The sequence below is a fragment of the Mus caroli genome, unplaced genomic scaffold (genome assembly GCF_978045245.1).
Source record: "Mus caroli unplaced genomic scaffold, Mus_caroli_1 scaffold_3, whole genome shotgun sequence".
NCBI lineage: Eukaryota > Metazoa > Chordata > Mammalia > Rodentia > Muridae > Mus > Mus caroli.
In genome coordinates, this window is record NW_028227258.1 from 8737501 (window position 1) to 8765458 (window position 27958).

Below are 27958 nucleotides of genomic sequence, written 5' to 3' on the forward strand. Positions count from 1 at the left end.
TCAACCTAGCAATTTATTTTCAACTAACAATTTATTTTTCCAAATGTTTTCTAAGGGTAGTGGTCATTGCTGATAATGTACATCCCTAAGTTCTTTCTTAGGATGGTGATTGAATTATCAATTTGCTCCAACAGCAATACCTGAAAAAGATCAAGCACTGTTATTGTAAATGCTACAGATACTGTCCTGTGATGGACTGAAAGCCCCTTTAAAGTTTTCATGAGATTCATAGATAAAGAGGGATGTGAGAGCAGCCAGCAGACATAACAACGTGAAGAATCTCAGGACACTCAGGGCTGTGGCACATGGAGGCTCACCCATAAGGCTGTGATAATACATAGGCCACATTCCATGAGTTCTAAATGCTTTTGTAGTTCCTCCTACATGGCTCACGGCAGATGTTGGCTATTGGCTTGCTATATATGTGCCTTGGAGCCCTGATTTCTCTAAGACTTTAACATAAAAGGGTGTTGGATATTGTCAAGGCTACTTTAGCACATAAAAAATGATCACGTGATTTTCTTCTTTCAGTTTGTTAATACGGTGGATTATATTGATAGATTACATATATTGAACCATCCCTTGAATGAAACCTAAATGATCATGTTGGATGATGTCTTTGATGTGTTCCTGGATTCAGTTTGTGAGTATTTTATTGGGTGTTTTCCTATCAATGTTCATGACAGAAATTGGTCTGAATTCTCTTTCTCTGTTGAGTCTTTGTGTGGTTGAGATATCAGGGCAACTGTGACTTCATAGAATGAGTTTGGCAGTGTTCCTTCTGCTTTTATTTTGTGGAATAGTTTTAGCAATATTGATATTAGCTCTTCTTTGAAAGTCTGGTAGTTTGGCAACGAAACCATCTGGCTCTGGGCTTTTTTTTTTTTTTTTCTGGTTGGGAGACTTTTAATGATTGCTTCTATTTCCTTAGGAGTTGTAGGGCTGTTTAATAGTATACCTGATCTTAATTTAACTTTGTTAAGAGGTATCTGTCTAGAATAAAAAATCATCCATTTTGTTAAGATTTTCCAATTTTATGGAGTACTGGCTTTTGAAGTAAGACCTAATGAGGAATTGAATTCCCTCAGTGAATACTGCTATGTTTTCCTTTTCACTTCCAATTCTGTTAATTTGGATACTTTCTCTCTGTCTTTTGGTTAGATTAGCTGTTTCTCTATCTTGTTGATCTTTCCAAATAACCAGCTCTTGGTTTTGTTGTTTCATTGTATTGTTTTCTTTATTTCTAACTGAAAGGTTTCAGCCCTGATCTTGATTATTTCCTGACTCATACTCCTCTTCTGTGTATTTGCTTCTTTTTTTCTAGCTCTTTCAGGTGTACTTTTAAGTTGCTCACATAAGAAATCTCTAATTTTTTTATAGATGTACTTAGTGCTATGAACTTTCCTATTTTCACTGCTTTTATTGTGTACCATAAATTTGGGTATGCTATTCCTACAATTTCATTGATTCTAGAAAGTCTTTAATTTCTTTCTTTATTTTTTCCCTGACCCAGAGATCATTGAGTAGAGATTTGTTCAATTTCCATGAGTGTGTAGGCTTTCTGATGTTTCTGTTTTTGTTGAAGTCCAGCTTTGATCCACGGTGGTCTGATAAGATACAAGGTGCTATTTCAATTTTCTTATATCTGTTGAGTCTTGCTTTGTGACCGGCTATATGGACAATTTTGGAGAATTATCTATGAGGTGCTGAGAAGAAAGTATATTCTTTTGTGTTTGAGTGAAATATTCTGCAGATGTATTTTAGGTCATTTGATTCATAATGTCTGTTAGTTTCATTATTTCTCTGCTTAGCTTCTGTTTTGATGATCTGTTCATTGGTGAGAGTAGGGTGCTAAAGTATCCCAGGATTAATAGGTTTGATGTATGAATTAAGCTTTAGCAATGTTTGTTTTACAGATGTGTGTTTGAGGCATAGATGTTCAGAATTGAGATATCTTGGCAGATTTTTCCTTTGATGAGTACGACGTGTCCTTCTTTGTCTTTTTGATCAATTTTGATTAAAAGTATATTATTATAGGTAGTGGAATGGCTACTACAGCTCGATTCTTAGGTCTGTTTGCTTGGAGAACTTTTTTCCAGGCCTTTACTCTGAGGTAATGTTTATGACTGAGGAGTGTTTCTTGTGTGTAACAGAGTGAAAGATCTTGTTTTCACATAAATTGTGTTAGCCTGTTTCTTTTTATTGTGGAATTGAGTCCATTAATGTTGAGAGATATTACTGACCAGTGATTATTAATTTCTGTTATTTTGATGTTGGTGGTGTCAGTGTGTGCGTGTGTGTGTGTGTCTGTGTGTGTGTGTGCATGCGTGTACATTTGTATGCACTTCTCTTGTTTTTGCTCGTAAGGAATTCCTTATTTCCTCTGGTTTTTGTTTTGTTTTTTTTTTTGTTTGTTTGTTTTTTTTTTGGTTGTAGTTATCCTACTTAGTTAGAGTTTTCCTTTTAATATTTTCTGTAGTGCAGAATTTGTGAATAGATTTGGATTTTTCTTGAAATATCTTGTTTTTGTCATCTATGGTAATTGAGTGTTTTGCTGGGCATAGTGGTCTACACTGGCATCTCTGGTTTTCTAGAGGTTGCCATATATCTATCTGTCCAGTCCCTTCTAGCTTCTAAAGCTCTGTTGAGAAGTCAGGTGTAATTCAGATAGGTCTGCCTATGAGTATTATGTGGCCTTTTTCCCTTGTTGCTTTTAATATTCCTTCTTTCTTTCTGTAGATTTTGGGTTTTGATTATTATGCAAAGGCAGGATTTTCTCTTTTGGTCCAGTCTATTTGTTGTTCTATAAGCTTCTTTATGTTTGTAGGCATCTCTTCCTATAGGTTGCAAAATTTTTCTTCTGTTATTTTGCTGCAAATATTTTTCATCCTTGGAGCGGGGATGCTTCAGTTTCTTGTATTACTATTATACTTAGTTTAGGTTTTTTTCATGGTATCACACATTTACTGGATGTTATGTGTCAGGAGGTTTTTTAGATTTAACATTTTCTCTGACTGAGGTATCAGTTTCTTCTATTATATTGTCTACACCTGAGATTCTTTCTTCCATTTTCTTGCTCTCTACTGGTGATGCTGGCCTCTATTGGTCCTTTTCTCCCCTCTAGCTTTTATATCTTCAGAATTCCCTCAGTTTTTCCTTTATTGTTTCTATTTCCATTTTCAGGTCACAAACAGGTTTATTTATTTCCTTCACCTCTTTAATTTCATTTCCCTGTATTTTTTTCAGGGATTTATTTTCTCCTCTTTAAAGACCTATACCTGTTTGTTTGTATTGTCTTGTACTTCTTTAAGGGATTTATTTTTCACTAAAGGTTTCTATCATCTTTATAAGATTGGTTTTAAGACCATTTCCTGGTACTTTAGTTATATTAGTACACCCAGGGCTTGGTGCAGTAGAGTAGCTGCACTGTGAAGATGTTATATCACCCTGGCTTGTGTTTTATTGTGTTCTTTTGAGGACCTTTAGCCATTTGGATAGCTTTGGTCCCTGTATGTTCCTGTTGTAGTTAGGTTTGGGAAGGGGCTTAACTTCAGTGGTTCTGATGTGGCTGGCTTCTGATAGGTATCGTTGGGCTGTATGCTTCTGGATCCACAAGTCTGCATGGCTTCAGATCCTCAGGTCTGTTAGGAAGTTGGCCAGAAAGGTGGTGGGAGAATGGTAGGTCTCCCTGGACAGCAGACTGCTCAGTGCACCTTGGGGAGCCCCCAGAAACACACTGGGCAAGGAAGAAAGGTAGGGAAAGGGAATCAGAATTTTCAATTTCTTAATGATTTGTTATAGGTAGATGCCAGTCTCATACATTTAGGATTATAAATTAGTTTTATCTTATGCTTTTTCTCCTTTAGTTTTAAGAAATATTAAATCAACATTTGTTTTTCATCCAATAAATTTTCATAATTTATTCTTTACAGTTCTATGTGTGAAGGCCTATGACTTATTGTACCAAGTGATCAGCCCCATGTTTTGACACATTTTTTTGTTGTTGTTGTTTGAGGATGGATTGTCATTTCCCACTGAATTATCTTTGACCATTTTTTCTGTGAAATCAATCAGCTATGAAAGAATGGCTCTACTTGTAAATCTTCAAAAGTTTTACTTTGATCTATATGTTAGTTTATATAGTAATTGTGAGGGAAGAAAGCATGCAAATTAGGAATAAGACAAAGACATCATTATCAGCACTACCATTTAATGTTTATTGGGATGTGACAAATTGTTGGCTACTAAGGAAATAATTTTGCTTAACCATAAAAATATGTATAAAATATATACATGCACATATCTGTATCTGTATCTGTATCCATATCTATATCTGTCTATCTATCTATCTATCTATCTATCTATCTATCTATCTATCTATCTATCTATCTATCTATCTATCTGTCTTAGTCAGGGTTTCTATTCCTGCACAAACATCATGACCAAGAAGCAAGTTGGGGAGGAAAGGGTTTATTCAGCTTACACTTCCATACTGCTGTTCATCACCAAAGGAAGTCAGGACTGGAACTCAAGCAGGTCAGAAAGCAGGAGCCGATGCAGAGGCCATGGAGGGATGTTCTTTACTGGCTTGCCTCCCTTGGCTTGCTCAGCCTACTCTCTTATAGAACCCAAGACTACCAGCCCAGGGATGGTCCCACCCACAAGGGGCCTTTCCCCCTTGATCACTAATTGAGAAAATGCCTTACAGTTGGATCTCATGGAGGCATTTCCTCAACTGAAGCTCCTTTCTCTGTGATAACTCTAGCTGTGTCAAGTTGACACAAAAATAGCCAGTACACTATCTAAAGATACTATTTTTTCCAACATAATTTTCCAATATGGAATCTGTTCTACTATTTTGCTATAAATGCAAGAATGTTATCAATGCTCTTTTGCCATATTTTTGCAATGAGACAGGAAAGCATATTTAAAATTAATGAAAATTCAGTGAGTTAAAAGGTTAGGTAAAGGGTTACAGTGATAGATGATATATATAAACAGTAGATAGATTGATGGACAGGTGATAGGTGTTTGACAGATAAATAGATGATGGATAGATAGCTATAGATAGAAAGATGAATGATAAATGATATACAATCAAGCAGATAGATGATAGATAGGTGATAAATGACAGAATATATATATGAAAAGGAAGTATTTTAGGAACTGTTTAAGCATGATCTTTAAAAACCAACCAGATCTGCTTATGGCAAAGGCATTTAATTATTTGCAAGCCTGCTTGGAGATATTCATGCCTAGTCTGTATTGATGCCTAGTTTTATTTTCTTTCTCCTAAGTCGTCTCTCTCCATTAAAGCCTGTGTTTAGCTTCATGTTAAAAAGTCTTCTTAATAAACTCCAGTTACTCTATTATGCTTACAGACAGGAGCCTAGCATAACTGTCTTATGAGAGGCTTCATCCACCAGGCTATGTAAACAGATGCAGAGACACATAGACAAACATCACAAGGAGCTCAGGGATTCATGTGGAAGAGGGAGGGTCAGGACTGAGTGTGCTGGAGGGGTGGGTCAAGGACATCATGAGAAGACCTACAGAGTCAGCTAATCCATGCGGGTGCACAGAGACTAGTTCACCAACCAAAGAGGATGCAGAGATGTCCCCTTACACATTTGCAGCAGATGTGCAGCTTGGTCTTCATGTGGATCCCCTGATGATTGGATTGGAGCTGTCTCTGACTCTGTAGCCTGCCAATGAATCCTGTCCCCTAGCTGAACTGCCTGGGTCGGTGAGAGGATGTCTTTAGTTCTGCTGTGACTCAACGTCCTAGGGCCAGATGGTACCCAAATGGGGCTTCTCCTTCTCTGAGGAGAAGGAGAGAGGTTAAAGGGGGAGGAGGGAGAGATTTATGTACAATTGGGTAGAAAGGTAGAAAATAGGGATGGAAGCTGTGACCAGGCTGTACAGTGAATGAATATTATTATAATATATAATATATAATTATATATAAACCATACATTTATATATAAATATAAAATTTAAACATTATAATATCTAATATAATATATCACACTATTAATATATAAATTACTGAAAGACAAATGAACTAGCAAACAACAAGAACAAACAAAACTCCACCGTCTTTTCCTATAGACCCATCTTTCATTGGATATTTTCTTTATTTGCATTTCAAATGTTATCTGCTTTCCCGATTACGCCCCCTTAGAAACCCCCTATCCCATTCCTCTCCTCCTACTTCTATGAGGGTGTTCCCCCACCAACCCACTCCTACACTGGAGCATCGAGCCTTCACAGGACCAAGGGCTTCCCCTCTCATTGATGCCCAGCAAGGTTATTCTCTACTACACATGCAGCTGAAGCCATGGATCACTCCATGTGCACTCTTTGGTTGATGCTTTAGTCCCTGAAAACTCTGGGGGGTACTGGTTGGTTCATATTGTTGTTCTTCCTATGTGGTTGCAAATCTCTTCAGCTCCTTCCATCCTTTCTCTAACTCATTGTTTGGGGACCTTGTGCTCAGTGCAATCGTTGGTTGTAAGCATCCTCCTCTGTGTTTGTCAGGCTCTGGCAGAACCTCTCAAGAGACAGCTATATCAGGCTCCTGTCAGCATGCACTTCTTGGCATGCACAATAGTGTCTGGGTTTGATGACTGTATATGGAATGGATCCCCAGGTGAGGCAGTCTCTGGATGGCCTTTCCTTCAATCTCTGCTCCACACTTTGTCTCTGTATTTTTCCCACGAGTATTATGTTTCCTTTTCTAAGAAGGACAAAAGCACCCAACTTTGATCTTCCTTCTTCTTGAGCTTCATGTTGCCTGTGAATTGTATCTTGGGTATTCCAAGCTTTTGGGCTAATATCCACTTATCAGTGAGTGCATACCATGTGTTCTTTTGTGACTATGGGTTCTTTTGTGACTGGGTACGACTGGGTTACCTCACTCAGGATGATATTTTCTAGTTCCATCCATTTGCCTAAGAATTTTACTAAGTCATTGTTTTTAATAGCTGAGTAATACTCCATTGTATATTTTCTGTATCTATTCCTCTGTTGAAGGACATTTGGGTTCTTTTCAGCTTCTGGCAATTATAAATAATGCTACTATGAACATAGTGGAGCTGTGTCCTTGTTATATGTTGGAACATTTTTGGGGGTATATGCCCAGAAGTGGATCCTTAGGTAATACTATGTCCAGTTTTCTAAGAAACCACCAGACTGATTTCGAGAGTGATTGTGCCAGTTTGAAATCCCACTGACAATGGAGGAGTGATCTTCTTTCTCCACATCCTCACCAGCATCTGCTCCCACCTGAGTTTTTGATCTTAGCCTTTATGACTGGTGTGAGGTGGAATCTCAGGGCTGTTTTGATTTGCATTTCCCTGATGACTAGGGATGTTGAACATTTCTTTAGGTTCTTCTCAGCCATTCGATATTCCTCAATTGAAAATTCTTTGTTTAGCACTGTACAACATTTTTTCACAGGGTTATTTCATTCTCTGTAGTCTAACTTACTGAGTTCTTTGTATATATTGGATATCAGTTCTCTATTGGATGTAGGGTTTGTAAAGATCTTTTTCCAATCTATTGGTTGCTGTTTTGTCCTATTGACAATGTCCTTTGCCTTAAAGAAGCTTTGCAATTTCCTGAGGTCCCGTTTGTCGATTCTTGCTCTTAGAGCATATGCCATTAGTGTCCTGTTCAGTAACTTTCCCCCTATGCCCATGTGTTTGAGGCTCTTTCCCACTTTCTCCTCTATTCATGTTAGTGTATCTGGTTTAATGTGGTAGTCCTTCATCCACTTCTACTTGAGCTTTGTACAAGGAGATAATGGATTGATTTGCATTCTTCTACATGCTGACCACCAGTTGAACCAGCATCATTTGTTGAAAATGCTGTCTTTTTCCACTGGATGGTTTAGCCCCTTTGTCAAAGATCAAGTGATCATAGGTGCGTGGGTTCATTTCTGGGTCTTCAATTCTATTTCATTGTTCTACCTGTTTGTCTCTGTACCAATACGGTACAGTTTTTAGCAGTATTGGTCTGTAATACAGCTTGAGGACAGGGATGGTGATTCCCCGAAGTTCCTTTATTGTTGAGAATAGTTTTTGCTATTCTTAGTTTTTTGTTATTCCAAATGAATTTGCAAAATGCTCTTTCTAAGTCGATGAAGAATTGAGTTGGAAATTTGATGGGGATTTCATTGAATCTGTGGATTGATTTTGGCAAGATGGCCATTTTTAGTATATTAATTCTGCCAACCCTTTCTCGCAGCCTATGTCATCTTGCCCCACCAAAATTCCCCCTCCTTACATTCCAAACTTATATAAACAAGAGGCTGATGCCATAAAGTTGAGTTCCTGCTTCAACGAGACTCCAAGCTCAGTGTGTTTCTTTTGGGCCAACGACACCAGACATCTGCTCAGCCTGGAGAGACCCTGGCAGGACCAGAACCTCTCTCCTCTTACCTGGCCCTGCTGGCAGGGAGCCAGCAATCCTGTGAGTAGAGGAAGGTTACTGATTGGTGTGTGGTAATCCCTTCCTGGAGGATTGTTAAGAGAATCTGCTTTACCTTAGTGGAGAACATGGGTGTTTGAAAGATACTCTCAGGTTCTTATGGGTTCTGTCTCTGCTTCTGTTGCTAAAGGTCTGTGTCTCTATGAACTACATGATAGAGCAAGGTAAATACTGAAACCTGCATGTGCAGGACTGGGTGGGATAGTAAAGGCTGTGAAATGGAAGGAATACAAAACAAACAGTCAACAATTCACAGATTAAACAGTAAATTCAAATGTCTATGTGCAGTATAGCTGAGAACAGCAACTGGTGAGAAGCTAAGAGATTTAAAAGACAAATCTGTGCACATAACACTTGAAAACAGACCCTTAAGTTACATGACGTTGCTTGAGAAACCCAGGCATATGCTGTCATGGGATGCTGAGACCAAATGAAATCTTTTCTGCATAGTGGAATGAATAAAGAACAAAAATTGGGCCCATTATATCAAAAATAAATCACACTTCAATTAGAAGTGCTAATTTTATGCCTCAGTCAAAAACTCTTTAAAATGACAGAGGCGTCAGCAAAATGGGCTGTTTGAACTTCACCCTCTGTCATTACATCCATCGCTCCTTAGAAGCACTAATGTACAAAGGACCTTAAAGTGGCCCACAGACCTCTTGTTGGGAGGATAAAGTGAGGATAATGAGGTTAAATTGGATAAATTGCACCTGGAAAAATCAGAAGTTATTTGAGAACTCAATAGTACTCTGCAGGTCTCCTGTATTTAAACCACCACTTACATTTAAACTATTATTTAGTCTAACTTTCCTATGTAAAATGAATGAACCAGAAATTATAACAAGTTAGGATTGAGTATAAAATGGAAAAGCAGATAGATTTAGCCACAATGTGAAATGCGTTTTCAGACATAGCTAAATCCCAACACTCAAGCTTCTGCATAGTTATTATTTTATAGTAAGAAAATATAACTGTGATTTGCCATCCATAGACTTTTATAATGCTATGATAGTGTAGGCCGGGTTTTATAGGCTATTTCATGTTTTACTTTTATTGCATTAGTAAAATTGTTACTGATCAAATGCATGATCTCTCATTTTAAAGATCATGATTGATGGGCTACATTTGGAAATCTAGTCAGTTATTACAGTTTTTTCTATAGTAGAAGATTTTTAACATGCCAGACCTAAGGATGGTCTTTAAATAATGTTTGGTTCCCTGCTTCCCTATTGAACATGGATTTGGATACCATAGAAGTTAATGGTTAAGACCAATGCTGTGGTCATATCCCATTTTTCCACCAAAGACCTCCATAGAGAATTTTAAGCAATTTCATTTAGCTTCTTTCCTTGCATTTTTAAAATCAGAAACTGTGGTATATTGAATTGTACTGATCATATGTAGCTATTATAAATATATGATGCTAGTTAAAAGGAAGCACATGGACTTTTCTCAATACTTATTAGTTTGCATTTATTCAGAGCAAGTAAGTGTTAGAGGGACATAGGCAAACAGGGTAAATTAAAGTGGGCTTCCTGAGTTGGTAGATTTTTAGTCCATAGAAGACACTGAAAGGACAAAGCTCAGATGATGACTGAACAGGGACAATAGGAGAAAAGAGCAATAGTTTTTATAAAACACTTAATCTAGAGTCCCTCTAGCTGACACTCAGGTTAGGGAACTGTCACCCCAAAGCAGGTTATTATTTTCAGTCTCCAGAGGTCTCCAGGCATTCAGTCTTCCATTGTTTTTTTCATTACTTAGAATGTCTTTACAAGAACATTTAAAATCACTGTCTTTGATAATATGTATAATACATTGGTCATTTTGTTAACTGAAACATCTACTCCAGGAGTCCACGCCTACTGAAGCTCTGTGGGTCTCCTAAGGCAGATTTATGCCTTCTCTAATATGAAGTGAGCGCTGATCTTTTCTGTACCTTCAGGTCTTTTCCCACTAAGTCCTTTTTTTACATATACAGTCACCAAACTGCAACTGAGCACCTCTTGATTCTCCATAGTACACACTGTTTTCTTGCTATACAAGGACTGGTGACTAGGATCAAATCTATTGGTTCATTTATATCTGTCACATGCTACTACATCATTGATTATACACAAATATAATCTTACTCATTCTTGCTTCATACTAATACTGTTGACATAGGTAGTACTGTTATCTTGTGTAGTAAATGTAGAAGCTGAGGTTCAAAGTTCCATGTCCAAGTTTCTATGGTTCAAAAAGTGTGTGTCTGGAAAGACAGTCATATTTACTCAGGCTCCCATGTCCTCAGGACCATTTGCAAGGATTCCATTTCTGCTCTGCAGATTTGAACAATATGAGTAGGTAATTGGCAATATTTTGAGACACTATTTGTATGTTTACATATGTGTATGTGCATGTGAATATGTGTTTATGTGAATACATACATACAAATATATAGTTTTACACACTTTATACATGATATACATATTCATATGGTATCAGTAACTGTTTCTGCTATGTGCAATGCCCAACAAGTCTTCTGACTCTACTTAATGATGGTAACTGAGAAAGTCAAGTCAGACATTCATTCTGTAACCCACTTCCTTTCTTCATCATTATATTCACCACATCTTATTGTCTCTGCTGTGACTATTGTGGCAACCTGCTGTGTTATGAGACTGCTTAATCTTCTATAGCCAAGGCAAACTGAAATCTCAGTGAAGTTCGTGCCATTTATGAGCATATGAAGAGAACTGGAAGAATTAGCTAAATTGAAATAAGCAGTTATAGATGACAAATATTACCAAACTTCACACATACATGGTTCCTTAAAAGCTAATTTCTAGGAATGGGTGTCTTAGTCAGGGTTTCTAGTCCTGCACAAACACCATGACCAAGAAGCGAGTTGGGGAGGAAAGGGTTTATTTGGCTTACACTTCCATGCTGCTGTTCATCACCAAAGGAAGTCAGGACTGGAACTCAAACAGGTCAGGGAGCAGGAGCTGATGCAGAGGCCATGGAGGGACGTTCTTTACTGGCTTGCCTCCCCTGGCTTGCTCAGCCTACTCTCTTATAGAACCCAAGACTACCAGCCCAGGGAATGGTCCCACCCACAAGGGGCCTTTCCCCCTTGATCACTAATTGAGAAAATGCCTTACAGTTGGATCTCATGGAGGCATTTCCTCAACTGAAGCTCCTTTCTCTGTGATAACTCCAGCTGTGTCAAGTTGACACACAAAACCAGCCAGTACAATTGACCCCTTGTCAACTTGACACACAAACACATCACTAGTAAGCCTCAACCCTTACATTCTTATTCATCCCCAAGATCTAAATAACTTTAAAAGTCCCACAGTCTTTACATATTCTTAAAATTTCAATCTCTTTAAAATATCCATCTCTTTTAAAATCCAAAGTCTTTTTACAATTAAAAGTCTCTTAACTGTGGGCTCCACTAAAACAGTTTCTTCCTTCAAGAGGGAAAATATCAGGGCACAGTCACAATCAAAGCAAAAATCAATCTCCAACCGTCCAACGTCTGGGATCCAACTCACGATCTTCTGGGCTCCTCCAAGGGCTTGGGTCACTTCTCCAGCCATGCCCTTTGTAGCACACACGTCGTCCTCTGGGCTCCAGATGCTTGTACTCCACTGCTGCTGCTGCTCTTGGTGGTCATCTCATGGTACTGGCATCTCCAAAACACTGCATGACCCCTTCAGTCCTGGGCCATTAATTGCAACTGAGGCTGCACCTTCACCAATGGCCTTCCATGGCCTCACAGTGCCGAGCCTCAGCTGCTCTGCATGACCCCTTCATGCCTTCAAAACCAGTACCACCCGGGTGACCTTTACACATTACCAAGTCCCACTGCAGAAGGAGTACAACCTTTCCTATCTCTGGAACACAGCCTCTTTGTGCTTTCAGAAAACACTTCCCAGAAGATGTCACCTCAACGATGCTGGTCTCTTTTTTTTTTTAATTTTTAATATTTTTATTACATATTTTCCTCAATTACATTTCCAATGCTATCCCAAAAGTCCCCCATAGCGCCCCCCACTTCCCTACCCACCCATTCCCATTCTTTTGGCCCTGGCATTCCCCTATATTGGGGCATATAAAGTTTGCAAGTCCAATGGGCCTCTCTTTCCATTGATGGCCGACTAGGCCATCTTTCGATACATATGCAGCTAGAGACAAGAGCTCTGGGGTTCTGGTTAGTACATCATGTTGTTCCAACAATAGGGTTGCAGATTCCTTTAGCTCCTTGGGTACTTTCTCTAGCTTCTCCATTGGGAGCCCTGTGATACATCCAATAGCTGACTGTGAACATCCACTCCTGTGTTTGCTAGGCTCCGGCATCGTCTCACAAGAGACAGCTAAATTTGGGTCCTTTCAGCAAAATCTTGCTAGTGTATGCAATGGTGTCAGCGTTTAGAAGCTGATTATGGGATGGATCCCTGGCTGGTCTCTTCTTAATCACCGCTAATTTCTTAGCTCCAGCTAACCAGCATCAGTAGTCCCAGTAATGCAAAGTTTTTGCTATAGTAGTTCTGGTATCTTGTTAATCACAGCTGATTCTTCAGCCCCAGCTAACCAGAACTACAAAATCTTCACAATAAAAACAGCAATGCCCCTGAAGAGAGTCTTTAATTTTCCCTCTGAAATTTCACAAACCAGACCTCCATCTTCTGCACTGTTCTCAGCATTATCTTCCAAGCTCCTACACAACATCTGACAGAGCTCTTAACAACGAATGGATCTTCAAGCCCAAAGTTCCAAAGTCCTTCCACAGTCCTCCCCAAAACATGGTCAGGTTGTCACAGGAATACCCCACTCCTGGTACCAATTTGTCTTAGTCAGGGTTTCTATTCCTGCACAAACACCATGACCAAGAAGCGAGTTGGGGAGGAAAGGGTTTATTCGGCTTACACTTCCATGCTGCTGTTCATCACCAAAGGAAGTCAGGACTGGAACTCAAGCAGGTCAGGGAGCAGGAGCTGATGCAGAGGCCATGGAGGGACGTTCTTTACTGGCTTGCCTCCCCTGGCTTGCTCAGCCTACTCTCTTATAGAACCCAAGACTACCAGCCCAGGGATGGTCCCACCCACAAGGGGCCTTTCCCCCTTGATCACTAATTGAGAAAATGCCTTACAGTTGGATCTCATGGAGGCATTTCCTCAACTGAAGCTCCTTTCTCTGTGATAACTCCAGCTGTGTCAAGTTGACACACAAATCCAGCCAGTACAATGGGGAATAGAAATGGGGAAACCAGAGGTTGGAAAGTTTTTCACAAAGAGGTTTGGAAGGAAGGCTGGTAATCAAGCAGTAAACGATAGTGTAAGAGGGAATATAAGCCTTTGTTGGCTACTGGTGGTTCTAGATTCCGCTGATATAATGTAGATGAAAATGATGCTGCAATTACGTATATTGTATGTTTTCTCACCAAGGAATAATCGTATATACTTAGGAAAGATATGCTCATCCTACTGTAAACATTATGTAGTACATACGCCACTTAGAATCACCAATCAGTAAATATTGCTTACTTTCTATCAAATAGTATTCTTTTCAAAAATTAATTACTTTTAAAATTAGGCATATAAAATTATATGTATGTTTCCTGTGCAGTACAAAGTGTTAAAGTATAAATATAGACACACAGACACACAGACAATTCAACATGTATGGATAAATAAGCCTCACTAGGTAGCAAACATTACACATTTACATGTTTTGAAGAGAGTCCATGGCATTCACTTGCTTTTTATTTTATACAGTATTAGTTATGGCTGATTAGTATAAGTTTGTAATAATCAACAACAGAATCCTATTCATTTGTATAAAAATATATCAAGTAGATATCCTTAATCTCCCAACCAGGGTCTTTCCTGTCAGCATACATTCCACCATTTCCAAAGCATCAAGAAGTCATATAAATGTATCATTTGGTACTTCACACACTTTTCATTACACACACAAGTAACAGTAAGGTGGTAAATATGCCTGCCATACATCCCAACATTATGTATATTTAAATTAATTTGCTTTAGCACTTAGAAACGATTGTCCATGTGGACAATCAAATCCTTTGAAGAGAATAGTTGTAGCCTTGTTCCTAACATGGAATAGGTAGGAAATTTGGGAGACACAAATTTATTTTCATGAGCTGAAATTTGTGTATAATATACAAACTATTGTCCCTGGTTGAAATACAGAAAACACAGTACAAGATTATCAACTACATTATAGATTTTAAACCCTTTAAGGGGGAATAAATAGTCTTCCACCTTAACCCTGTTTAAAACAGACAAACAAACAAACACCAAACCAACCAGCCAACCAAACAAACAAACAAAACCCTCCAAGTTGTATCCATCATCTTAGTTTTCTGGCTTGTGCCAAATTTGTTTCGCATCTAACACTTAAGTGGGAAATCACACCCACCCACACACACACACACACACACACACACACACACCCACCCAGCCATTTATACAGCTTGTTCTAAGGTGAGCTAGTGCGTATTGACTCCTTCTATTCCTTACACCCACCCTTGACAGTGTTATGGAGCTATTTAAAGATTTGAAAGACAGAATGAATCTGCACTGACAGTGGATTTTAGAGCATGATTTCCTTTGCATAGTTAGCTCATGCTGAAGCTAGTCTGGCCAACTGAAATTTCAAAAATAAATTTTAGAGTTTGGATTCAATTTGTCATAATCTGACACCATGTTAGATCTCATCAAATTTTTCTACACTGGAAATTTTCTTCTATGTGAAGTACTTTCTTAGAAAGAGGTATGGCATACATGATTTTGTAAGTACAAAGCTTGCTTTTAATGAGCTGTATTTTTCTATTTGTGCTGGAGTGGAGAGCAGATAGGATTCTATATTCTCTCAGTCAAAGTAGAGGAAGTCCCTCTATCTCATGGCAGACATGAGTGATCTTCCAGAGCTAGTGTAACTTCCTTCCAGAACAAAGTTAAGCACACAAACTGTAATACTTCACATCTGGGTAACATTCCATTGCTGTGGGATTCACAACCCTGAGAGTGCTGGACATCGAGCAGAGAATGTATGAGAACTATGAAATTAATCACTGACTTGTGCTTCGTTTCAATAACACAAATATATTCCTCACCATCTTTCCACTTCAGAATTAACATTTCATGTGCATGAAAAGGTAAAACTTTAGTAAAAATCAGAAATGTCCATATTCTTACATTAACAAGTGAAACAAACAAACAAACAAACAAACACACATCAGCAAGCAGACAGCAGGCTACATGAAGGTAAGCATTTAGATCAAATACTTTTACCATCTGGTATAAAACACGGACCAATATTACGTGACACGCTCCTAAATAGATGTTCTTCACAGCATGAAGCAACATATCCCCCAAATTACATTTCTGAAAGAGAAGAAAAATGTATTGTTAACTAAAAAAATCCTATCATAAGAAAATTCTGTGCCTAGCTTCTTGCTAGGTAATCAGGAAAAACACAAACATCAAAGCTGTTTGCACCTTAGTCACTCACTCTTGATGTGATTTAGGAGAAAAGTCACTCCATCAGTTTGTGCTTTTGCCTGTAAAACAGTAAAACAGCAGGACAGTCAATACAGTAGAATTGACCCAGGCTCAGAAGCCTAGTGTTCACAGACTAAAGGCATGGGTCAGGGAGTCACTGAAAAAGGTAACACGTTATTCCATTGCTGTTTCTTATAGAATTCTTGGTAAGAACAGGAGACACAGTAATATGATTCATTTTTGAGGGCATGTGTTTGTTATCCCAAGCAAGCTATGTGCCCTCGCAGTAGCTATTCTAGGGCAGGCTATTTACACAATCTTTATCTATTAAGGAAATTTGATTCTTGTACCCAAATAGTGTTGAACATGGCTAGTGGTCTTGAAATTGACACAGGGCCTTCATATTTATGTTTGCATGTATTTTTCTGAGGGAGACAGTGCATTAAGGACTGTCATTAGATAAACAGGTGCAATGAGCCCACCTGCAAAATTAGTTTATATGCACACTACTGGTAATAATAAAGACAAACTGAACATTGACAGACTTGCTGGTGGGTTTTTTCATAGACTCATCTTTGTAATAGCAAAACAAAACCATTTTGCATGCTTAATTTGTCCCTCATGTATTTATGAACCCCATTCTTTCCTCATTGAAACAATGTGAATGGCCACAATCTTTTATAGAGTGAACAAGTTTTTGAGATCAAAAATGACATTGGGTTTTACATGTTTTACAAGACCAGTTTGCATGCCTGCATTCCTGATTTTAATTTAACAGTGTCGCGAATGCTTACTTTTTCAATTTCAACCAAGGTAACCAGGCAAGAAATCCAAATGATTGAAAGCAGTGATTGATGCAAAGAGTGGGTTTTGAAGCATTTAGGATACATTTCTGGGCTTGATTTTTTGTGCTAGAAAGTAATTTCAGTCTATCTTGAATGTTTTACTTTCTCTAGCTTAGATATACAGTTCGGAAATGCTTTGAAAAATGAAAGAACTGAAACAAAAATTAGTTTGAATAAACACTAAAAGTGTTTACAATCCCCTGTAAATGGGATTGATAAAATTTTTTAACAGGTGTTATAGAACAATTGAGTATAAAGCCAGCAAAACATATCTTCAAGAAAAGCCTGTGGTTGGTTTTCAGGCAGGAACTTTCACCTCTCTACCCAGCAGAGTGCTACTATACTTCCAACGACTGCACCGGTTACAGGGGGTTATTTTCATTTCCATTACTTTATTACTTTGATGATCCAGATTCTGGAATTTCCAACTCATGAGACAAATAAAGAATGTGTTTGAAAAGGAAAGACCTGAATGTCATCGCTGGGTTTTTACAGCGTGTGCTTGTGTAGGTTCGAGGACTCTAAGATGAGCACCCATGCTTTCTGCAGCTCAGTAGCAGACTGACCTGGAAAGGATGGGGTCCAAATGCACTATGGAGACATTCGATGTGGCTTTGGAAGTGCCGAAGCTGGACGTCCTTACTAATGTGTGCTCGTTCCAATCACTGCCTAACATAGTAGCAGAAGAAGCAACGTGGAAGACGTGAAAGCTTTCTCACAAGCAAAATGCTTCTACTAGTCCGGTCCCATGGAAACTAGTCATGCCTTCTGAAGGATCTACTCCATCCTTCTAGTTCTATCAGAGCACCAACAATGATCATTTCTCTTTCCTAGGAACTATTCTGGATAAGAAAATATGAACAAATTAAGAATATATATTTGTTTAGACAGTTTACCAGAATTATTACATTGCTGTTTGTTTGTTTGTTTCCTGAAATACCTTTAGTGTGGCCCCATGATTTTCTCTGCACTCCTAGTCTCCTGTGACAAGCCCCGGGCTGAGTATGACGTAATTCTCCCGCCAGCCAATGTGATAAAATGGGGTAAAGTAAAAAGCTGGATGTGCTCTGCAGTCCTGGGTCATCACGTGGTTTTGCAGGTGGCTTCTTCGGGAATTTCCTAAAATTATATTTCTTTTTTTAGTACATTCTTAACAAATGTTTCAATATATACTAAAATAGTAACAAGGACTATTTTACAGGTCAATCCTATCATTTTCATTCTTCAGGATTATAAGCATCGGGAATATCATGTGATATCTCACATGACTAGGACTCACAGCTTCAAATAATGGTCTTGCCAAGAGGACTTAAAGTGATGGAGAAATTTATTTTACAATATCTGGTATTTGTGCATTGCTGCTTTCCAAGGAGCTTATAAACTTTATAGAAATGACCTCATTAACCAATATGCTATTTTGTTTAGAAGTAGACATGACATGAATCAATTGAACTTCTATTTGAAACCAACTTCAAAGATACTTTTCTTTCTTTTTTTTTAAAGTTTAATTACATATTTTCTTTATTTACATGTCAAATGTTATCCCCTTTCCTCATTTCCCCTCTGAAAACCCCATATCTCATCCTCCCTCCCCCTGCTCACCAGCCCACCTACTACTGCTTCCCTGTCTTGGCATCCCCTTACCCTGGAGCATGGAGCCATCAAAGAACCAACAGCCTCTCCTCCCATTGATGTTTGACAAGACCATCCTCTACTACATATGTGGCTGGAGCCATGGGTCCCTCCATGTGGAAATTCTTAGGCAAATGGATGGAACTAGAAAATATCATCCTGAGTTAGGTAACCCAATCACAAAAGAACACACATGGTATGCACTCACTGACATGTGGATATTTGCTCAAAATCTCAGAATACCCAAGATACAATTCACAGACCACATGAAGCTCAAGAAGAAGGAAGACCAAAGTGTGGATACTGCGGTTCTTCTTAGAAGGGGGAGCAACACCCACGTGGGGAGATACAGATAACTTTCTTTCCTAACTCCCCCAGGTAGGTGTGTGTAGAGAGTAAAGTTTCCACCTCCGGGGTGTGATGAGTTTACATTCGGTTTTAGATGGAATGCAGACTGGATGCCATTTTAAAGAGAGTTGTTGGAAATTATAAAGGTAACAAAAAGATTTGGGGAGAAAAAGTAGAAATCTATTTCTGTTTAGGAATAGAAATCTGTGTAGATGAAGTTAACAACACAATCCAGATAGCAAATTCCCTGAGAAAGGATGATACTCATCCAAGCCGATCCCTGGATCCCTCGATGTTTCCTGAATACAGGAACTCATGGATGGGTATAGAACATGTATTATCATGTATTAACATGTATTATCATGTATTGACATGTATGATCATGTTTTTGGCACTGTGTTCAGAGCATCCTCTGCATTTCTATGTTAATTATCAGGGGATAATAACTCATAAGAATTATTAATTGGAAAGAGGTGATATGTAAATACTTCTTTCTGGGATTTTGTTAATTCAAATGTTCAGAACTATTGTTATAAAAATTTTCATCTCCCAGAGTTCAATCCCTTGGATTCCTTTCATCTCCTTGCTCTGACAAAGACTGAGGTACTGCCTTAAATATTTCATGACTCTAAGGAAAAAATTAACATAGGCACTTTGAGAATTTAATACAAATGCATTTCTTATGAAAACACAGAAAATGTAGACATAAAATCACATTGAAATTATGTTATTTTACATTGAAATACCTTATATATGTTATAAAGACATACCAATTTTAGATCCATCCTTTTATCTAATTCCTTTCTTAAAAGATTAGCAGTTTGGGGGCACAGCAGTGGACATTAAAAGATAACTTGGAAAATAAAATTCATATGCAAAATGAAAAAAATTTGTGTCCTGAAACTCTATGAAATGCTTGACTAATAGTTATAAAAGTAATATAATAAATAATTGAATAGGAGTGAAGATTCTGATATCCCATGCTTAGACCAACATCTGACATCTATTTTTGCTATAAAATTATTTTCAAAATTGCTAAGGATGAAGTGTATAATAGTTTAAACATGTGTTTAACATGTGACCTATGCATTCCTCTACTTGATGTGCATAGTACTTAGTGTCCCAGAGATTGGTAATTGTGCATTTTTTATGTAAAATTCATTGTTTCAGAACATGCTACCTACTTGGTCTTTATTTTCTTTGTTAAACGAGTGATGAATAAATTGTTGGGAACAAATTTAATTTGGTCTACTGAATAGTCTTTGTTCTTTTGAAAATCATTACACTTTACATTTGTGTCCAACAGCAGTAGCATTTTGTGGGACACTTCCTGCTTTTGGATTTATTCCTATCTCAGCTGCTTCTCTTTTAGGCCCATGTAAAGGGGCCATGCAGAGTCACACTTCTGCACGTCCCCTGTTGGTGAGCTAACTGATGAGTTGGAGACCCTTAACATTTCAGGAGTCTCACTCACTGCTTTTGCACTATGATGAAGAACACGGCTAACAGAGATATGGGCTTCTTTAATAAATGCTTAATGTCTGAAAGTCATCAATTATAATGTAACACATTTAGAGATAAAAGATGACAATTGCTTATGAATGAAAAAAAAAAATGCTTGTAGAAGATGAAGGCCCATGTACATGTCAACAGTCTGCAAACCTGGACTGGTTCTTGTCTGACATCCTGGAGTTTCTGCATTTTGTTATCTTAATGTTATTTTTCAAAACACTTTGTGGTCATTTGGGATTTTTGGGTGGCATCTTGAGGTGCTGTAAATCAACAGCTATGAAACCCTTAAATGACGCAGGCATATATTCAATGTTTCTGTGCAACCTGATTGACAAAGCTGATGCCCATACACTTTTTGTGCTTCCTTTTGCTAAGAAAACGGAGGGCACTAATGTCCTGAGGTATGCAAGAGTGGCGGCAGCAGTCACCGTAGCTGTTTGCCTGTGGTAAGTCTGCTACTTTACAGAAGTGGTGTCACCACTCAGTTGAAGGTGGAGGCTATGCTGGAAGTGCAGACACACATGGGAAAGGAAAGGTGCCTGGAGAATTTCATGTTTATAACCACATTCTGCCAATTTTATAATTTTGATAAAATAATTCTTTAATGTTGAAATCATTTCAGGTCTTAAAAAAAAAACCAAAATGAATAACTGCCCCTTGGCTCTCTTAATAGTTTGGAAATTGCTGTTATTATATCAGAATGGGCCATGGTTTGTGAGACTCTAAGACATCCATTCTGAAGTCCTATGAATGTTTGCAGGGCTTTCTGGCTCTATTTTAAGGAGTTTTTGTTTAGGTTTAAAGTATTAAGGTCATGATGAGCAATTCATGAAATTTCTACCTTCCTCTAGACGCTCAAAAGCTTATTTCTATTAAATTTTCAGATCAGAATCACAGAAGGCACATTTTAAATGGAGTTTAACAATATGTCAGATTTCTCTGCTTTTCTGTATCATTAACAATAGCAACATTACCATCTAGAATTCAGTTGATGAAGCTGTCAGTAATATAGACATATGTTCTAATCTTTAAAGGTTAGGTCTTCCACTGAGATCAAGGTGTTCAGTGACCATGTACATTATGGCTGATTTCCAGAGTGTCATTACAAACTATTTCCAAGAGAGAGCAGTAGTGAATTGCAGTATTTGCCACAGCTATACAGTTTTACTCAAAAGTACTGATTTCCATTTTCAACTTTGTAACCTTTCAACCTATTGACCATGAATAGTGCTCTGCCTCAGTGTGACACATATAAATGTTTAAAGTCTAAAGGGTAATTATCTCTATTCATAGTTAAAACTGTGCCTTGATTCACAATAGAAACCATATGTTCACTCAAAACACTTTCAATAGGTTAAATAACACCCAGATTAACCTTGAGTTAGTTTACTGGTTAAAATAACAGCAGCATCTTCTTCCAATTCAGTAGTTCATTTATCATCTCTGATTGAGGTACCAGGCCCAGACTTTCAAGATTTAAAAGCTTAAGCTTAAAAAGAAAATGACGCTCCCCCTCAAAAAAAAAAAAAAAAAGCTTGCAGATGCTTAAATAGCCTTTTTGCTGACTGTATCACACAGCCTTATCTATTCAGGTATTTAAGGAAGCTTTGGAAACTATTATTGAAAACTATATTCACTTTTATATAATAGTTAATACCCAAAAGTAGTTTCTTTCTCCAGTCATGAAATCATTAACTTGTTGATTTTTTTCTCAGCTCTGTGCATTTGTAGGATCACTCAAAGCCATCGTGGAATTTTAAAAAATGCAAATTGCCTACAGCTTGGATTAACCTAGGGAGTTAAGCCAGAGGAAGAAGCAGAGCTCTGTCAAGATGCAGCCAGCACATCTTGATGTACTGTCAGAATGAGGGATGTCTGTAACTGAGTTAAATGAATTGAACACTAATATAGCTTTCAGATAGTCCAGTCCTTTATATACCCTTACCCTGATTACAATAATAGATTATTCTCAAACATTGGAATCACAATAGCAGAAAATTACAAAGAGGAAAAAAATGTGGGTGGTCGAGTAATGAAAAAGTTTGGGTAGGCATTAGGAAAGGACTCTGAATTAGGGGGAAGAAAAACAAAGAAGAAGGAGGGGGAGGAGGAGGAGGAGGAGAAGAGAAGAAGAAGAAGAAGAAGAAGAAGAAGAAGAAGAAGAAGAAGAAGAAGAAGAAGAAGAAGAAGAAGAAGAGGAAGAGGAAGAGGAAGAGGAAGAGGAAGAGGAAGAGGAAGAGGAAGAGGAAGAGGAAGAGGAAGAAAAAAGAAAGACACAGGGAAACTGAATGCCAGACCCCCCTGACCTGCTTTGGCTTTGTAAGGTTACAGATACTTGTGCATTCCCAGTTCATGTCATCTCTAGGCATGGACAAGGAAGGACCTTAATCAAAAGGGATCTGTGAGTCTCAAAAAGTGGTGGGGTTTTTGTGTGCATGATATATGTCCATCTTATTGAAATCACTGCAGTGCAGACAGAACATGGAGATGTGGGCTCCCAGGTGATACATTACTGTGTTTATGACCCTGTAGATTTAGCTGGGATTCTCATTTCTTTCTAGGAACACCGTGTGGGGACCATGGGACATGGGAGCAAGAATGCACTCTAGGAACACCGTGTGAGAACCGTGGGACCTGGGAGTTAGGATGCACTCTGTGGATATGAATAAGGTTTTCCTCCAGAGGAGGCTTTGACAGAGAGCACATTCCCTTGCACTAAGAGAAAGGTATCCTTCCTGCTGTAGAAGTCAGAAGCTCCATTTGTCAGAGAGTGGCCTCTCCTTTACCTTGAAAGAAAACTGCATTTGGAGATGTTACAATTTTGCATCCATCACTGGCTGAGACTATTTAGAAGTAAGCAGAACCATTCACCCTTAGCAATGCTGGCTTTCACCCAACTTATGCCTGCTTTGTGATTTTTCATATATACGCCGTATCCACCTTCACCATTATTTATGTATCATTTACCATAAAGATGGGACTTACCAATAAATCTCCTCTACAGGGTGCTATAAAGAAATCCATAAGGCCTATCTTATTTCATATCTCTGCAGCTGCATCAACTTCCCTTTGCCATTGTGCTGATTACTCTAGGAACCATTTGCCTGAGCTTCAGTGTTATTTATCAATGAGACCCTGAGTATGTGAATAGGAAGGAACAATTTTAGCGACTACCTTAGAGGAATGTGAGGTTCTTGTCTCAGTTCCAGATATTGAAAGTTAACACTGAGGCAGCAGGGCATTAAAGCTCCTGATACCCTCAGTAAGTTGCCGGCAGTTCCTGCTAAAGCCCTAGGATCCAGAGGTGGCAAAAAGCATTTACGTAGCATTGTCAGCTCAAAGTGGAAAAAAGGTTCATAACCATGCCAGGGTTTCGTTAAATTTTCCAGTCAGTGAGTCAGCACTTGGACCGGCAAAGGGATGCATGGTTAATGTTAATATGTGAAAGGTTGTAGTTCTGCAGATCTGGGAGATTCTCAAAACAAGCACTGTCTCTATCAGTGGAAGAAGGGGCTGGGCTGAACAGGAGGCATCCGTGTGTTTGTAAGGGTGAAAGCAATCAAAATATCTGCGGTATGGACACCAGGAGGATTATCAAAGAGTGCCGCTCCGATCTGGCCTTTGAAGTAGAGAGGAATTAAAATATCTCAGCAGTAGTGTATGGGACGTCAGTAAGAGCAGTGTCCTCTCAAACAAGACAAAGGAAGTCCACACCTCCGTTCTCCTCTGGCGTGTTGACTCTGGTGCAGATACCAAATGGTCCCTCATAGAATCACTTGGAAGCTAATGGTAATGGTTTTATAAACAGTTATACCATCGCCACCTGCATTGCCGCTCTCTGTTCTAACTCAGCATCCTGATGAGCAGGCCAGTTCCGAGGGGCTATGCACGTTATTTTCTCCTATCTGAGGATCCCAGGATAATTCTTCATCAGTACAACAGCGTCTTTGACCTTGGGTTGTTCTAGTGATTGTTTTCTGGAACTTTCCTGAGCTAATTTCTTGGCTATTTGCTTCTGGCGTCTTCGTCTGTGCAATACAAACGCTCAGAGCCAACTTTAAATTCAGTCCGTTAAACAGCCATGCTCCTTTCCAAGAATCTCAGAAAGAGCATTGTCTGCCAGCTTCCCTTGTTAAGTGGGGAGCTGGTTTTTATCGCTAATGTTGACTGAGGGCTTTTCTCTCCAGCCTGCTCTTGTCTGTGTGTTCTGTCTTCCACACAGAGGAAAGCAAGCAGTGGTTTGATCTCTGTGGTGGAAGAAACACTTCCTTGCTGGAGACAAATGAAAACAGATCTCCCATGGAGGGGTCCCTGTCAGTTCCTATGCAGCAACATTAAACATGCCCCTGAGGACAGGAGCTTGGGGCATTGATACTTAACCACTTCTTACTCCAAATCCTGTGGGACACAGAGCTGCAGCAGGGGGCAGAGTGTCAGGGAGAGGTGGTGACAGCAAGGAGACTGTGCAGGAACGTCAAGAACTACTTGCGTTTCTTGGATCCATTTCCTCCATATTTATAGATCAACTACTTTTCTTTTTTTTTTTTTTGCATGTAACTTGACTCACTTTTGCAGAGAATTAAAGATGAGTTTTTCATAAAACCTGTGTTTATAAAGCTAAGAATAGAATGTGGGAGGGGAAGCTTGAGTGTAAGAATAACTTTTGTATTGAATAGAAAAACCCAGACAAAGTCATCATTAAAGACACAGTTGGTTAGAGGGGAGTGAGCAAAGGCTTGCTGGAAGATCATGCCTTTGGTGGCATCTTCAAAGGTAAGAACTTGAGGATTTAGTGAAAGGGTTGTGAGACACTATCTGGCTTAGTGTTACAGTGTGATGCTTGCTAAGTCATAGATAGTCCATTTTCCTAGAGTAGCATTGTATGGAAAAAGATGACAGGAAACAGGTATGGAAAGGTAATTCTGAGTGATATCATAAGGCTTTGAATACCTAGGGGTCCCCGCTCCCCAGATTTGTTTATATTACAAGGCTTGCTTAACTTTGAGATGCGTCCACTGTAATCTCATAGCATGTTTCCCTAAGAATTATATTCCTATTCAAAGGCTTTGAACAGCACGTCCCAGTTACCATTTCAGTAAGCAGTGTTGGTATTCTGTAGTTTTAGTTTTTACAATAAAAGTTATTATGTCTTTTAAAGATTAATAGCTACTGATCGAAGGCATATGGATGGATGTAGTATTTCATGCCATCGACAGTGAATGACTCTTATAGACCAACTTTGTCTGGAGATGTAATGCTGAACAAGATGGAAAGTCCACATCAAAGCATCAGCCTATAGACTGCTGCAAGTGACAAGAGCAGAAAGCAGGCAAAAAAAAGATTGCAGTTCATCGGAATGGTCTGTAGTAACCAGTTAGGCCTCTTGACATTCTTGTTATAATTACTCTAGCAATAGTGTTGGAAAATGGATGAACTGAGTTAAGCCCACTATAAGTTGCTGAGAGTAAATAGTACAGAACTTTAAAGAAGAAGGATATTGGTGAATTTAGAGTGATCTGATGAAGCACTGCTGAGTGTCATGATTTAAGGTCAGCTGAGACATATGGGCACATTCTTCATAAGAGGGAATTTTTGTTTCTTTCCTGTCTTCTCTCAATTAAAAAAATCATTATATTTTTGTGCTCTTCATTTCCTCTATTAAACTCATAGAAAAAAGAGATTTTACATAAAAGTACCATTGAATAACATAATATTGAATATTTTAAACAATGGTTTGTTTTAGAGACAGTGATGTACATACACACACACACACACATTTGCTTGTTTGAATGTGTGCACATAAATTTATGCACAGTGGTACACATAAGTGTATGTGTGCCAACATGTATATGTGTGTGTTTATGTGTGTCCATTTGTGTGTCTAATATTTTGACTTTTGAGGAACATCTTGAGAAAATACTAAGTCAAAGTGCAGAGCTGTGCAGGTCAGAAGCACTCTGTTTCAAGGATGTCTCTCTCTTGTAACCTTTAGAGGACGCATAACAGATTTCTACGGTCAGTAAGTAATGAGATATACTTTGTGTTATTGTTTACTGAATGACCCATCTCCTTAAGACATTAAAATATCACACCACACACCAACCTACTCCTAGATCACCTAGAAGCCTGTTGTGCTCACCTACACTCAAATATGAAATGATTTCATGAACTAAAACATTAATTCATCAGCCTGAATATCAATTTAAGGAGCACAAAGCACTGGGTGCAGAAAAACATATATGGGCCTCAAACCTTTTGAGAGCATAATACCTTTTCTAAAATCTCAGCATTGTGTTAAAATTTGAATGGAGAGACAATCTGATCACACACACACACACACACACACACACACACACACACACACACACACACACACACCAGCCCCAGAATAAACTGGCTAACAAATCTCCCAAGTAATAAAATGAATTGGCTGGAAGGAGCTACTTAGTGCTGTTCATTTTAACACCTGAAAACGTCTGCCAAAGACAACAATATTAAATTCAGTAGAATTGATTTTAAGCTGTTGGGTCTGACAGGAATTAGCCGAAAGTGTTCATGGCTTTTTGAAGTTTTGTCTAGCACAAGATGTAAAACTATGTCCATCCTAAGAGGATGGGTTCCTTCCTTTTGACTGACAGGGGACTTGTTCCAAAGAATCTAGAAGTGGAATCCAGTAATTTTAATATGATAAATATAAGAGAGACTGCAGCATCCTGCAAAAAAGCTATACTGTTTATAATAGGCATATGATCAGTCCAGACACTCATTTTTTTTTTCTCACTGTGCTTCTGGCTCTAACATTGTAATACAGAAAGTGAAAAAGCATACATATTCAAGGTCCTATGCTGAGATCAACATTTTGGCCTCAAGGCAATTCTTGCTCGCTTCCTGATGGCTTCAGAAGCTGGCACTCCCAGGAAGACACAGCACAGCACCGCTGACTGTGATGCTTTTCTAACCTTGTGTGGTCCTGATACAACAGCCCTTGTCAAGGACAGGGATGCAAATCTGCGAGATAGATAGTCTAATGGGAGATCATTGAAGCCTCTGGGAATCCTCACTGTCCTCGTTAACTTAGGAAGATAGGAGTACAGAATTAGATATGTAACCTGAAAGTTCTCTGATAATATCATGGCAAGAAGGCAAAAAGTCTGAACTCAAGATTAATGTAAGGCAGCATCTAGAAGGTAGATTTGAGAAGGAAAACACAGTGCAACCTCCGTTTGAGGATCAAACATGGCCTCCTTGTTGGAAGGTAGTCCTGACCTTCCATGGCCTGGGTGTCTGCCTTTCTCAAAACTGCATGTTGAAAGCTAGGTTGTGGTGCGCTAGTGTTTTCCAGGTGAATTTACGCGAAGACTCTACCCTCATAAATGGTAGCTAGCTTTATAAAACAAATGTAGATCGTCTGCCCCCTTTCCCTGTGAAGATCTAAAGAGTCTCATCTCAAAAGCAGGAAAAAAGAACCTCACAAGATCGCTTACTCACCCCTAGCAGCTACAGAGACTCAGATGTTTGGGGAGAGCCTTCCAAGTGAACTATAGTTTGAATCTTTAGCTATTTTAGATTTATACAGCTCTACTTTGAATTTTCCAAGGGAAGTAGACATGA